Source organism: Equus asinus, chromosome 4 (genome assembly GCF_041296235.1).
Source record: "Equus asinus isolate D_3611 breed Donkey chromosome 4, EquAss-T2T_v2, whole genome shotgun sequence".
Classification (NCBI taxonomy): Eukaryota; Metazoa; Chordata; class Mammalia; order Perissodactyla; family Equidae; genus Equus; species Equus asinus.
In genome coordinates, this window is record NC_091793.1 from 133,299,486 (window position 1) to 133,312,564 (window position 13,079).

General features: G+C 40.9%; 1 protein-coding gene across 5 annotated transcripts in view; it reads left to right on the forward strand.

Annotated features, from left to right (window-relative positions):
- Nucleotides 1–13,079, forward strand: part of PLCL1 (phospholipase C like 1 (inactive)) — a 328,998-nt gene that overhangs the window by 267,603 nt on the left and 48,316 nt on the right. The gene's annotated exons all lie outside the window — the stretch shown is intronic.

A 13,079-nucleotide genomic window follows, 5' to 3' on the forward strand; every position in this document is an offset into this window, starting at 1 on the left:
TAGGGGGTGGGTGGGTAGGGCCAGATGAGTGTTGTGACAGTATTGAACGTAAAAATGCCATTTTTAGCTTTTAGGTTTTGCTTTGTATTGGTTGGCATTTTTAATGCTCTTGATGTATCAGTGTTAGTATTTATTTTAAAGAGGTCCCCCAAGATATTCTGCAGATCCAGAGTGATCATTTAAAAACATAAATCTGACCATGTCACTTTTCTGCTTAAGATCCTCTGGTGGCTTCCCATAAAATAAAATAGAAACTCCTCACTGTGGCCTGCGGGGCCATTTATGGTCTGGCCTGGCTTACTTATCTCTCTTGCCTCTCCCAGCCTCACCCTGGACCCTCGCTTCTGCTCACTCCCCCAGCACATGAGCTTGCTTTCTTTCTGCAATCAGACCAAGCTTGTTCCAAACTCCGGGTTATTTTATTTGCAGTTCTCTGTGCCTGGAACATTCTTCTCTTGCATGGATAATTCCTTCTTATCTCTTAATTCTTATCTGAAATGTCATATCCTCAGAGAAGCCTTCTCTAACTGCTGTCCCCAGCTGTCACTCTATCACATAGCCCTGTTTGATTTCCATAGTCCTACATAGCAAGAATGAAAAATATTTTGCTTGACTTTTTGTTTAATTTCTGTCCTCCTTTACCTCTCAGTTTGAATGTATACTCCATGAGGGCAGAGACCCTGTCTATCTTTCTTTACTACCATTATCTCTAGCTCCTAAAAGAGTGCTGGCACATAGTATGTTATCAACTAATGTTAGTTGAATAAAAAGTAAATAGAGGCATCTGTTGTTGGTGAAAATAGTGTAGTTCCCATGCTATAATTGAATGTGTTTTATGGTAAATCTTTAAGTCCCCTTGTTTTACTCCTATGATACCACCCTAGCCAAATTGTTCCCTGTCTTAGACATACAGTTAAAAACCTAGAGACTAAGGCAAAACTATGGAGACAGTAAAAAGATCAGTAGTTGCAAGGGGCTGCAGGCAGGGTGGAGGAAGGGAGGGAGGATGAATGAGTGGAGCCCAAGGGATTTTTAGGACAGTAAAACTATTCTGTATGATATTGTACTAGTGGACACCTGTCATTATGCATTTGTCAAAACCCATAGAATGTACAACACAAAGAGTGAACAGTAATGTAAACTATGGACTTTAGCTAATCACAAGGTGTCAATATTGGCTCTTGAATTGTGATAAGTGTATCACACTAGTGTGAGATGTTAGCAGGAGGGAAATGTGGAGGTGGGGTGAGAGGGTAGATGGGAACTCTCTGTACTTTCTCCTTAATTTTTATGTAGACCTAAAACTTCTCATAAAAAGAAAGTCTAAAAACCCCCCTACAGACTATTAATAAAAGCTTATTTGGATGACTAAGGCAGAAGGCAGATCTGGGGTTTATTGCCTGGTGGTGGTGTGGGGGCAGTAATTCCAAAATGAACATCGTGCCTGTTCAACTTAGACTCAAGTTGCTGCAACATTTGGATTTCTCAGAAATGGTAATGAACTGTATAGATGCCGTCCAAAAGGAAAAGTTGTAACTCCTAAAAAAATATAGAATATGTTTAGAATAAAAAACCTGAAATCCTTTCCAAAGGGGTAGGAATGTTCAGCTTATTTCGGTATCAAAAGAAAACAAATCAGGCAACCAGGTAATCTTCGCATATTGAAAGCCAGCCTGAGTGTGTCAGTCTCTACTGCTTATCAAGAGGAAAGAAAATGAGAATATTCTAGCAAACCTTGACCCTGAGTTTCTCTGTACGGATTTTTTCTACATTGAGCTTTTCCCTAATGAGCTGAGTTGTCCTTATTTCTTACCAAACACTAGCTAATTTAATATTTGGAAATATTTCTTCTTGAGAGTTTTAAAAATTCAGTCTTAAAGTCATTTTAATAGTAATATTGTAATTATTATTCTATTATAGCATCTGTGTTGATATCAAGTAATCAAAACCCTAATATATTTGTAGTAGAGTGGGCTTATTTCCACAGCATAATATCTGGAGACATCCCCCTTCCCCTTTCCATATCTTATTTAAAACATATGTTTTCTATCTGCCCACTGGTACTCAAAATTTCCAAATTACAATCAATTTCTTTAAGCCTTTTTATCTCTTTTAAAATGCAAAGAAAATCTCTGTGAGTAGTAACACATTGGGTTATCAGTAATTTGTACCTTCGAATGAATTTCACAGATCCTGTCCTACCAGCCGGTTTTTACCTGGGAAGGGAAGAGATCCTAATGACTGAGGGTTCCCCAAGCCTGGGTAGGGTGAAGGTGAGGCTGCTCAAGGAATTGCCATTTTTCCTAAAGGCAGTCCTGTCTGCAGTCTCCCTTAATATGCTGAGTTGGGATATAGCCTTATAAATGCCTGCCTGATATTTAGGGCAATGAAAGCAGAGGTGACTTTCCTGGTATCAAGCACATGTCACAGCCAGAGGTGGGATATGACAGCTTCTGAAAAGCACTAAAGCAAACTGGGAACATTATTAATCAATAACTCAGACAAGTAGAACAGGCCCTATAAGTTGAAGGAGGAACTGACGCCTCCTTCCTGAGCTAGGGACACACGGAGGAGAGCTGTGCGCAGGGGACTGCTCGCCCAGCGCCGTTTCAGTCTCTCTGTGGTCATCAGGGCAGTTTTTCAGAACCTCTCCCAAGAACTTAATTTAAGAGCAGAACACCATTTCTAAGTGCCTGATCCCTTTATTGCGCTGTGATGGCTTTTGGCTCAGGCCTCTCGAAGAGCGAGCATCACTTCCCCACTCTGGATTTCCACTTTTTGAGAAAATACACCACTGAAGCAGGTAACATAGTCATAGAGTCACTGCTAAGTCTTTTAAGGCTGTGAATGCAGCATAATTATGTTTGCTGATAAAAGTGATATGATGTGAGGTGCGTTTTTTTTATCATTGAGGATTAATCTTATTCTTGAGGTTGTTAAAAATGAATATTGGTTGCTGAAAGAGTTGCCTAGTGTTAGAGCCACGAATGGAGATGTTTAATTTCATAAACATCTGCTGAGCTCCTCCCACGTGCCAGCCGCTGTGTTAAGTGCCGTGGAAGGTCCAGCAGACCCTGTGCTCTGGTGGCTGACAGTGAGGAGAGGCCACCAGGCACCGTCCATCACAGGCATGTGAGTCTGTGATTGGTGATGTGCTTATGTAACTCATCACTGAACTGAGGTGGTAACGGTTGGTGATTACACTGGAAAATACTTTGTAGTTTCAGTAGGACGCTATCAAAATTAGTTTGTTTGAATGGGTTTGACTTTTTTCTTTTCTTTTTACAATAGTGCTTTTATGCAGGTAGATTGAATATTAGTTTTGAAACCTGTCTTGAGCCCCAGCCCTAACATTTACTCTAGTCACGTTTCTACATTTGATTATGGGACATCATCTGGGTGTCTCAAGAACAAACAACAGCCATCTAATATGTCAAAACCTGGGTTCATCTTTTTATTTCCTAGGTACTCATTGACCCTTATCTGACCACTGTGAGAGAGACCACCGTGCCAACGGTCCTCAGTTCCTCCCAGTGATTTCTGAATGTTCTCTCTCTCCATAGTAACTCCAGTAAGGTCTTGTTACCTACTCTTCAATATTAATGAGATCCATTGCTTCTTACCTTGTGGTGTTTCTCGTGTGTATCCATTTCCTTACATTGACTACGCTTCTCTCTTCTCCTCCTGCCTGAATTTTTCAGCAGGCTGAGAAGTCCTCCATCTAGTCTCTGCCTTTCCCTAGTTCAGCGATTGAAATAATCATCCTCAAATTCTGCATCTGATGTTTGGCCACCTTGCAAAGCCCTCACCCCCAGTGCGGATTGTTTGAAACCCCACTTCTCATTTGCTTCTGTTTGAACCCTCTCCTCAGGCAACCTGATTTCTCTTCTGCATCCTTTTCATTATCCATCCTTTTCTCTATGTTCCGTGCCACCTCGAATGCCTTCCTAGCCTTAATTGCTTCTCCATCAATCAAAGTCCTAACCTCTCGCAAAACTTACCTTATTAAGAAAAGATTCATTCATTGACTTTATTCATGACATTCGATACATACCATGTATAAAGAACTTTAGTAGATTCTGTGCAATACGGAGATGAATAAGCAGAGAAGGTATCAGCACAAATAGCCATGATGCGAAGCATGACAGCTCTTTGACTCAAGAGAAATATGAGTAAAATGAGATGGAAACATGAATATTTGGCACTTTAAAACACCGCTTTCTCCTTGGACATGTCATTTTGTGTGTATCTTTAGGCTTTTGATTAGCCAGCTCAACAAAGACATTTTGGCCGCCCGCTGTTGTGCAGGGTGCTGGGGGAAAGGAATGGTATGAAGCACAATTTCTCCCTGGAGGAGCGGGAAGTCCTGATGGGAAGGCAGGACTTACACCTGAAAAGGGAAGGAGCAGAGACACACAGGGTCCCGAGTGGACCAGATGGCGTTTTAAGTCCTGGGCTGGATGGAGTCTAAGGACGTTGAGGCCTGTGATGGGCTTTTTACAGTGACTTGTAATACACCCCCCCAACTCCCACCTCATGCTCAGCAGAATTTTATTTGCAAATAATTTTTAAACAAAAATATCGTTGGACTTTTCTATAATTTTTTCTTTAGATAGCTGAATTTTTACTCTTCTAATATTCTCAGCTGTCTGATTTTTCATGCATAGTCAAGAAGCATTTGTCTAACGTATTTGGTTCTTTGCAGTGTTTTAAATGAATGTGAGAACTTTTGGAGAGTTAGTGTTTGGAATGTAGCATTCCGAGGTGGAATAGTTATAGGAGATTGTGACTGTAAAAATAACCCAAAGCATTCTCCAAAGGTGACTTCCGTGCCGAATGATTTAACATTAACATAAAAGTTAAAACTTTACTACCGTAAGCGCAACTGATTTTCTGAAGATAAAAAAGAAGTGGAAACAATCTAGAGGACATAAGTCAAGGGTGATTTAATCTTTTACTGCGTCAGTGGGGTGTGATCTGGAGGGCAGTTGTTCATTTCTTAGTACGTCTTGAAATCTAGCAAAAAGAGCCAACCGCTGTCTTTAATCACTCTTCTAGTGTAACCAGTACGCTGGCAGGTATCACAATAAAGCCAAGTGTAATGGGTTGGATTAAATACATTCTCTCCTGTCAGTGTTCTTACCAAGATATATTGAGTTTAGGATAGGAAAAGGTTGGAGGAATGTCTGCAGTCCTCAGCATAGTTTTGCTTATTGAAATCAATAAATTGAAATCAGATAAGTCAAAGATACTCTCCTTCCCTCCCTCTCTCTTATTGTGAAGTTTGTGTGGAACTTTATATTAGTTTGCATTTCAAAAAGTATATTGGCTTGTATAATAATAGAACCCAGAAAAAGAACAGCCTGCTGGCATGTGCTCAAGCAGAGCTGGCTATTTAAAAACAAGATGTCCTACCCTTAGTGCATTGAAACTTCCTTCAGTCGAGGGTGTGGCAATGTCTTCTGATTCATTTTCTGTATAATGTGGGAACTGTCAGCATCTTGAGTCTTGGCAGCATTTCCACTTGGTACCAGGGTCCCAAGGACACTGGATATCCCAGATGCGTCAATAAGCGAGTATTCAGGCTGGCTCCTTTGTGGAATATACATCCTCAGAATTCACTTTGCCTTCTCAAATACTCAAGTCCTTGCAAACCTTTTAGTTAAAGGTAGTTAATTGGCCCGAAAATTCTGGAGAAGGTTCAGGAAAGTTAGTCCCCTGGTAATTTTATGAATGAGCTAAATTTTAATCATAGCTGGATAAAAACAAACATTTCTAATGATTACTCAAGATATGGCTGACAACTGTTTGGGAAACAGAACAACTAGAGAAAAGAAAAGGCAAAACGATCCCTTTACGCAGAAAGCAGCTCACTGAGGTGGATCCTGTCACTATCATGAGTGTGGAGACAATGTCCTGTGGTCTGCTCTGTGCAAGTTCTCTTGTCCTGTGCCATTATAAATCAGGCTTGGAATTGTGGCTCAGAGCTAGTCCCAAGGACTGAAAATACTTCATTGCGTACAACAAAGGCAGCGGACTTGCACTAAGCTTGCAAGTGCTCAGAAAAGTAACGCTCTTGATTGGATCGATTTTGCTTAAAAACAAAAGATTTCAATTTGTTAACAATGCTTTTATTCATCTGATTTAAAATTTATTTTTATTTTTATTTTTTTGAGTAAGATTAGCTCTGAGCTAACATCTGCTGCCAATCCTCCTCTTTTTCTGAGGAAGACTGACCCTGAGCTAACATCCGTGCCCATCTTCCTCTGCTTTATATGTGGGATGCCTGCCAAGCAGTGCCATGGGCACACCTGGGATCCGAACCGGTGAACCCCGGACCGCTGTAGCGGAATGTGCAAACTTAACCACTGAGCCACCGAGCTGGCCCCTGATTTAAAATTTTTAAGGAAATTAAAAATTGAAGGAAATTATCTTCATTCTAGTTAGGAGATATATATGTAACAGCAATCAGATTTTTAAAATGTACCAAGTTTAATAAAATTCAAGTCTTATTTCAAGCAATCTGAACAGATGAGCCACTACAGAACCAAAAACTAGAACTCAGTGTTTTGATTAAAAGGAAGGTGAGAGATAGATTAATTATTTTGCTCTTCTTAAGAGGAGAGAACAAAATAGGTCTAGAATAGATTGGCTTTTTATTGACTCACATATTCTTAAGTGACTGCCTTTCCAAATTTGACAACTCCTTCCTAAAAAAGCAGTGGACTCAAGTAAGTACATTTCCGTCTAGGTTTTATAGGATGAATATCTATAACGGTTGATACATGTTGCAAATTAGACTTGGAGGGAGAAGCAGTCATGGCAAAAACTTGTTTTCACGATGCTTTACTTGGTGAATTCTACTTTATTAATGTTTATCACCAACTTGCACTTGCAATAGGAATTCTACACTTTAGTATAATATCTGTATCACAAAACAACTTATAAGCTTAGGTCTGTTCCTCAAGAATGCTTGGATTCTAGTCTAAACTATTTCACTAACTAGCTATGTGACTTTAGGCAAGTCAACTTTGGGCTCAGTTTTTTCCACCTGTAAAATGGGATTGTCCATGATACATGGTCTTTAAGGTGACTTCTAAATATAAAGTTCTGTGGTTCTAGGAATTTAGATATAATTCAGGAGAAAATTGGAATCTATGGAAGGTTTATGAGTCATGATATGACGATGAAAGCTCATCTCTTCAGTTCCATTAAATAGTTACATTGACTCTGTAACTATTGCAATGATCCAAGGCAATTAGTTAAAATTCCTATAGGAGAAAAGCTGGAAGGACAGGTTTTTTTCATACAGATTGGACAATTTAATCCATCCTTGAGCAAAAACATTACTTTTAAAAACATTCCCTTTCTGTAAAGTTTTCATTTTAAAATAAATGATTCTGATATTAACTGACGACTTTACTCACCCCTGTTCAGGACACATCTCATGCTTAAAGTAAGCTGACGTTTGTCCTGCTAAGTCCTCTATTCTTGTAGATTCAAAGTGGTGGCAAGGAAATGAGATCCATTAGGAGATATTCATGTGACAGAACCAGAGGAAAACTCTTTGTATTAGTACAACCCCAAAGGCAACTAGGGGCTCAGGCTGAGACATCAGATATGTAAATCAGGCCACTGCCAGATTCTATTGTTTGGGTCAGCTCAGCTTTGGCTGGCTAAGTGTACTGACCACCCAGCTGGGGGATTATCTGAAGACACGCTTCTCACCTTCTCTCCTTGGCTTTTGCACTTTGTATTTCATTTCTGTCAGGATCTGCAGAGACCTAGGAAGGAGATGAAACACAAATCAACCATTTTCCTTCCTAACAACTTAGATAAATGACTGAGCTGAGGGGGAAAGGTTGAAATTGTTGATTTCAATGTGGTTTGGAATGTCTGGTACATTTCATCCATCCATCTTATTTGTTTTCTCTACAACTACTAATAATTGAAAGTTGACTGCGGAAAATGGAATAAAATTATGCTTCTAAATACAGTAGAAGCTGTTATCATAGAGAAGATCAAATGCTCTTATGAGAAAAGTTCGTATGAGCAATGATTTTATGTTCTGAGACTATTAATGATGAGGTGTTTTAGAGTAAAAGTGGTGACTTTTATTACTAAGGGATTTCAGGTTACCGTTGTCGACGAAAATAATCCATAACCAATCTATAAATGAAAATTTGGGTGAGTTTATTCTGAGCTTAAATTTTAGGATTATAACCCGGGAGAGTCTTTCCACAAAGGAACAGAGCACTCCAAAGAAGTGGGTGGTTATATACCCTCAAAGAGGGTGTTTCACATATGATTGAAATGTCCCTCCCACAATAGTCACAAGATTGCCCTGTCGGCACAGCACTTGATGGACACAGCAGGTAGTGGGTCTGCCATCTTGGTGGGCGTAGCAGGAGGCAAGTCTATTGTATCAAGCTGGGCGGCCACAGGTGAGCGCAGCAATCAGTTTCTAGCCTAAGGAAAGATGCTTAACCCTTCAGGAGATGCCAACGTTGGGAGGGAGAGGGAAGTTGCACCTTTATCTCAAGGGCCTTTGTTCTTGCCATAGGGAATCTCTAAAGCAGATATACAATGCATGCTCAACAGTCACAGTCAGGCCCTTTTGGAAAGACAAGATGAGGCCGAATTAGGTTTACACCAAATGGCTTCCTCATATATTCCAATATATCCTATTACTTGCCATTTTTATTTGTCACCCTCTAAGGGATCTCCAGGTGATGCTCTTCTGTGTTCAAGGCTGGCTCACGCTTCACTGTCTCTTTAAGAAGTCATCTGTTAGACAACAGGAAAACAAACTTACTCAGTGGGGTTCACAATGTTTACTTGGGGGATTTTTAAGAGAACTCGAATCATAGGGTTTGTTGTATGTTTTGGTCCTGAATTTATTTTACCTCAAATAAGTAATAAAGTTTAAAATTTATTTTTTCTGATACTTGAGTGTTATATTTTTATAGGTATAATCCTGTGAAAAACTTTATGTTTATTTTTCAGTACTCAATTTGAAAAGGAATTAAGAACATGTAAGATTATAGAAAAATGGAGAAGCTTGGAGCAAAAAACAAGACAATAAGAGAAATTAGAGTTCAAAAAAGACAATTTTAGGTTTGAGAAGTGATCGAGAATAAATAACCTATTCTACTGTGTGTGCATGTGTGAGTAGTCCGTACACAGAAGAAATAAATATCACCAAGAAAGATAGGGGAAAGTGGTTGTACAAATGGATGATGGATCTGGGGATGGAGAGGTGAATAAGATGGGGTCCCTGCTCTGCTGGAATTACAGTTTCCTGGGGAATTGAGGGGTGAGAGGTAATATAGGTAAACAATTGTAATTTAAGATAGAAAATAAAAAATTTTGTAAACAGACTGAAAAAATAGAATGTTCTTGGAATTTGGAGGTGAGAGGGGGAGGGAAGGGGAAATCAGGACACCAGTCGCAGAGGGGGCGTTGAAGTGAGCTTTGCGGCCTGAAGGGATTCTGACCAGGGGAGATGGCTTAAGAAGACTTCCCTGGTAGAAAGAACTGTGTAGAAGGAGGAATGAGGAGGGCGTGTTTGGAGAAGCGTGATTCACACAAGTAAACTGGGATCCAGGAGAATGGGGGAACCATTAGGGGGAAGGCTGCTGAGGTCAAAGGGAGTCTCAAACTCTAGGTTAGAAGCATTTTACTTCATTCAATAGGCAAGGGAGACAGTGACAAAGCCAGGAGGTAACTAGTGCTCTGCTTTTGGAAGATGATTCTGCAAGTGGTATTTGGAAGGAATGAGGTGGGAAGAACCTGCTGGTAGCAGAGTATGGAAGCAAAGCCACCTCTGAGCCTCAAATGCAGTTTTGTGAGAACGGGGAGATAATAGGAGATATTTCATTTTTTTAGTGTTGGGGGGATGGGGGATGCGCCGGGGAGGATGAAATGGAGCACAAAATATTTTTGAAGTTGACATTTGAGCTGCCTCTGGAAGGATAATTAAACTTTGAAAGATGGTCCACGCAGTGAGAATAAAGGCTTAAACCAGGAGTGTTGTGGTAAAGAAGAAAACAAAGGGATAAAAGTGGGAGGAGGGGCCAGCCCCGTGGCCGAGTGGTTAAGTTCACCCGCTCCGCTTCAGCGGCCCAGGGTTTTGCTGGTTCGGATCCTGGGCGCAGACATGCCACTGCTCATCAGGCCACGCTGAGGTGGCGTCCCACATAGCACAACCAGAGGCACTCACAACTACAATATACAACTATGTACTGGGGCGATTTGGGGCGAAGAAGAAGAAGAAGGAAAAAACAATTGGCAACGGTTGTTAGCTCAGGTGCCAATCTTAAAAAAAAAACAGAAGTGGGAGGAGAGGCAAGATGATGACTGACAACGTGGGGGCTCACATTCTGGATGCAAGAGAGGCAAGAAGGATGTCTGAGATTGAGCCTGGGTGTCTGGGGGAGACAGAGAATGCTGGAAATTAGGGGTACATGTATCTAGTAGCTAAGCATCTCCACTTTTTTGGATCAAGCACTGTCTCAGACTCTTCGTGGATAGCACACTCTAAAAGGGTGACTAAAGATGGGGGAGTGGTTATAAAAGCATGGGCAAGGGTTAGGAAGCAACAGTGGATGGTGAGCAGCCCAGATTGAGCAATGGTGGAGAGCTGTCATCACTCCCAGGCCTAGAGGGGTAAGGGGAAGGAGCCATTCCTGGCACTCAGTACTCTTTGTACCTCCCAGAGAAGGGCCACCTGACAGGAGCTGTGGCCTTGCAGAGAGGAAGCTATCAACTGCAGTCCAGCAGCGAGGTCATGGTCAAGGGAGTAACTACCCTAAACCCTCTTGCCTCCTGCTTCCTGCCCTTGATTGCTTGCTGCTGGTTCCCATTGGCTGATCCCAATAGAAATGAGAGGCCGTGGAGCCTGGTTGATGTTGCCTCAGCACAGAGCATGGCTGAGAGTGGATCTGGAGGGGCGAACAGAGAGGACCCCAGCACAGGCAACTCCTCAGTAAAAACATTTTGAGAATTTATTCATTCATAAACTATATAACTTACTAACATACCAATATATACAGTATAGAACATCAAGATAGAAATTAGCATTGGATTTTAAAATAGTTTTACTTATGAATAATAAAAATCTTCTTGCTCTCCTGGTGTGATTGCACAGGTCGGATCTGATCAGCCTGCGTTGTTTTCAGTTCTCAGTGTTGCTGAGGAGGAAATTGTGGTTGGAACAGGCTGAGCAGCTGCTCTGCCATGTTTGTGTTGTTTACTTTGCTTGCGTTATCTTCATTTTCCTTTCAGGAATCCATATTGGGAAGCTTTTGTTTATTTAGAACAAGATGATATAAGTGGTATTTACTTTACTATTTTTCAGGCATATGTAAGTTGAAATATTCTGGTGGAAACTAATAAATAAACGTGTTGCTATCAGCCTTCTCCAATGTGGAATTCCCTTCTGACCTTTTCTTACCTCACTTACCATATTGGAAACACATGATCTTCATTTGGTGCGGGACCAGGATCAATCTGCAAAGCTTAACGTCTTTTCTAATTGTACAGATAAAAATAAACGTGAATAAAAGTCCTCGTTGTTTCTTCTCACACCTCAATGGACTATCATGTGCCCTCACCCCCTAGTGCATGTTTCTCCCTACTTTGGAAACCACTGTTGTAGACCATGGGAAGTATAAATCTGGAATTCAGGAGAGAGGCCAAGGTGGGAGACATTAGCTTTGAACAGATCTCCGTGGGTGCAATATTTGATAGCTCTAGGAATGGACGAAATTACCAAGAGGAGAGATAATAGTGAAGGGAAAGAATGGAGAGCTGAGGCCAGGGCACTTGGAGGATCCCTATGTGTATGGATATAAAGGAGTAGGAAGCAGTAGAGAAGACAGAGAGAGCAAAGCAGGAAAAGAACCAGGGTCCTGGAAGTCAAAAGGAGGGATGATCAGTGGTGTCAGCTGCTGAGCTGGAGAGAATGAGGGCCAACGATTGGCCAGGGAGTGGTTGATGATGAGGCCAAGGCTAAACTTTGAGGGTCTCGGTGGAGTCCTGCCTGAGTGAAAGCAATGAGCATGGGCTAGGTTTTTTAAGGAAGAATTGATGAGGACAACCATTCAAAGGCCAATAAAATATTTTGTTATTGTTTTTGTTTGCTTACTTTAAGGTTGAAGATGTTATTTGGAGAAGGGAAGAAACCAGGGGAGAGGCAGAGATTGTAGATGAAAAAAGGAAGGGGCTATTAGGAGTCGGTTCCTGGGGAAGCAGGCAGAGGTAGGATTCAAAGTCTAGGAGGGAGAGTTAGCTCTGGTGAAGAGGCCACTTCGTCTTCAGGGTGTTCCAAAGAGACTGGCATTTTTGGATGCAGGAACTGTATTCCTTTTGTACTCAATGCTGAGAAGATTCTTAGTAAAATATGGCAAAGAAACCTGGCCACAAATCAATAGGTAAAGAGTTTTTTTTCTTTAAAAGGATACATTTGAGTCTGGTTGAAATGGATTGGTTATGGGCATGCCCTCAAGTCGGGCCGGACAAGGTGACTTTGGAACGCTGTATTTCAGGCTCAGAAGATTGCATATATGTGAAGGCATGCATTCTCTCATGGAGCATGGCCCAGCCAGACAAAATCAGAGGGGTGCTATTATTTTTATGAAAATAAGTGGATGCCAGGAAACCCAGATTTTAGTTCCAGCTTGATCATTAATTAGCTCCATTTTTTGGACAAGAATCTTAAGTCCTGTAAGTCTTAGTTTCCTTTTTTATAAAATTAAGGGGGTGGTCATGATAACTAAGCTCCTTTTAGCCTTAAAATTGATTCTAAAAATGTATAGTATATTATCTCTTTTGCTCATGGTAAAGTCACAGAATGTGTCCATTCTTTATGAATGTTTCCCTTGCTTGAATTTCATGAAAACTCATTTTGTCTACTACTTGATTAATGGTGACATCTGGTAACTTTCGAAAATATTGTATAAAAACTCAATGTTGCATGTATGGATGCTAATCTTAGAAAAGACTGAAACCAACTGCCCTCATATGAAGTCTTCCTCTGCCTGTAAATTTCATTCACGTGGAAGCTGCAGTAACTCGGG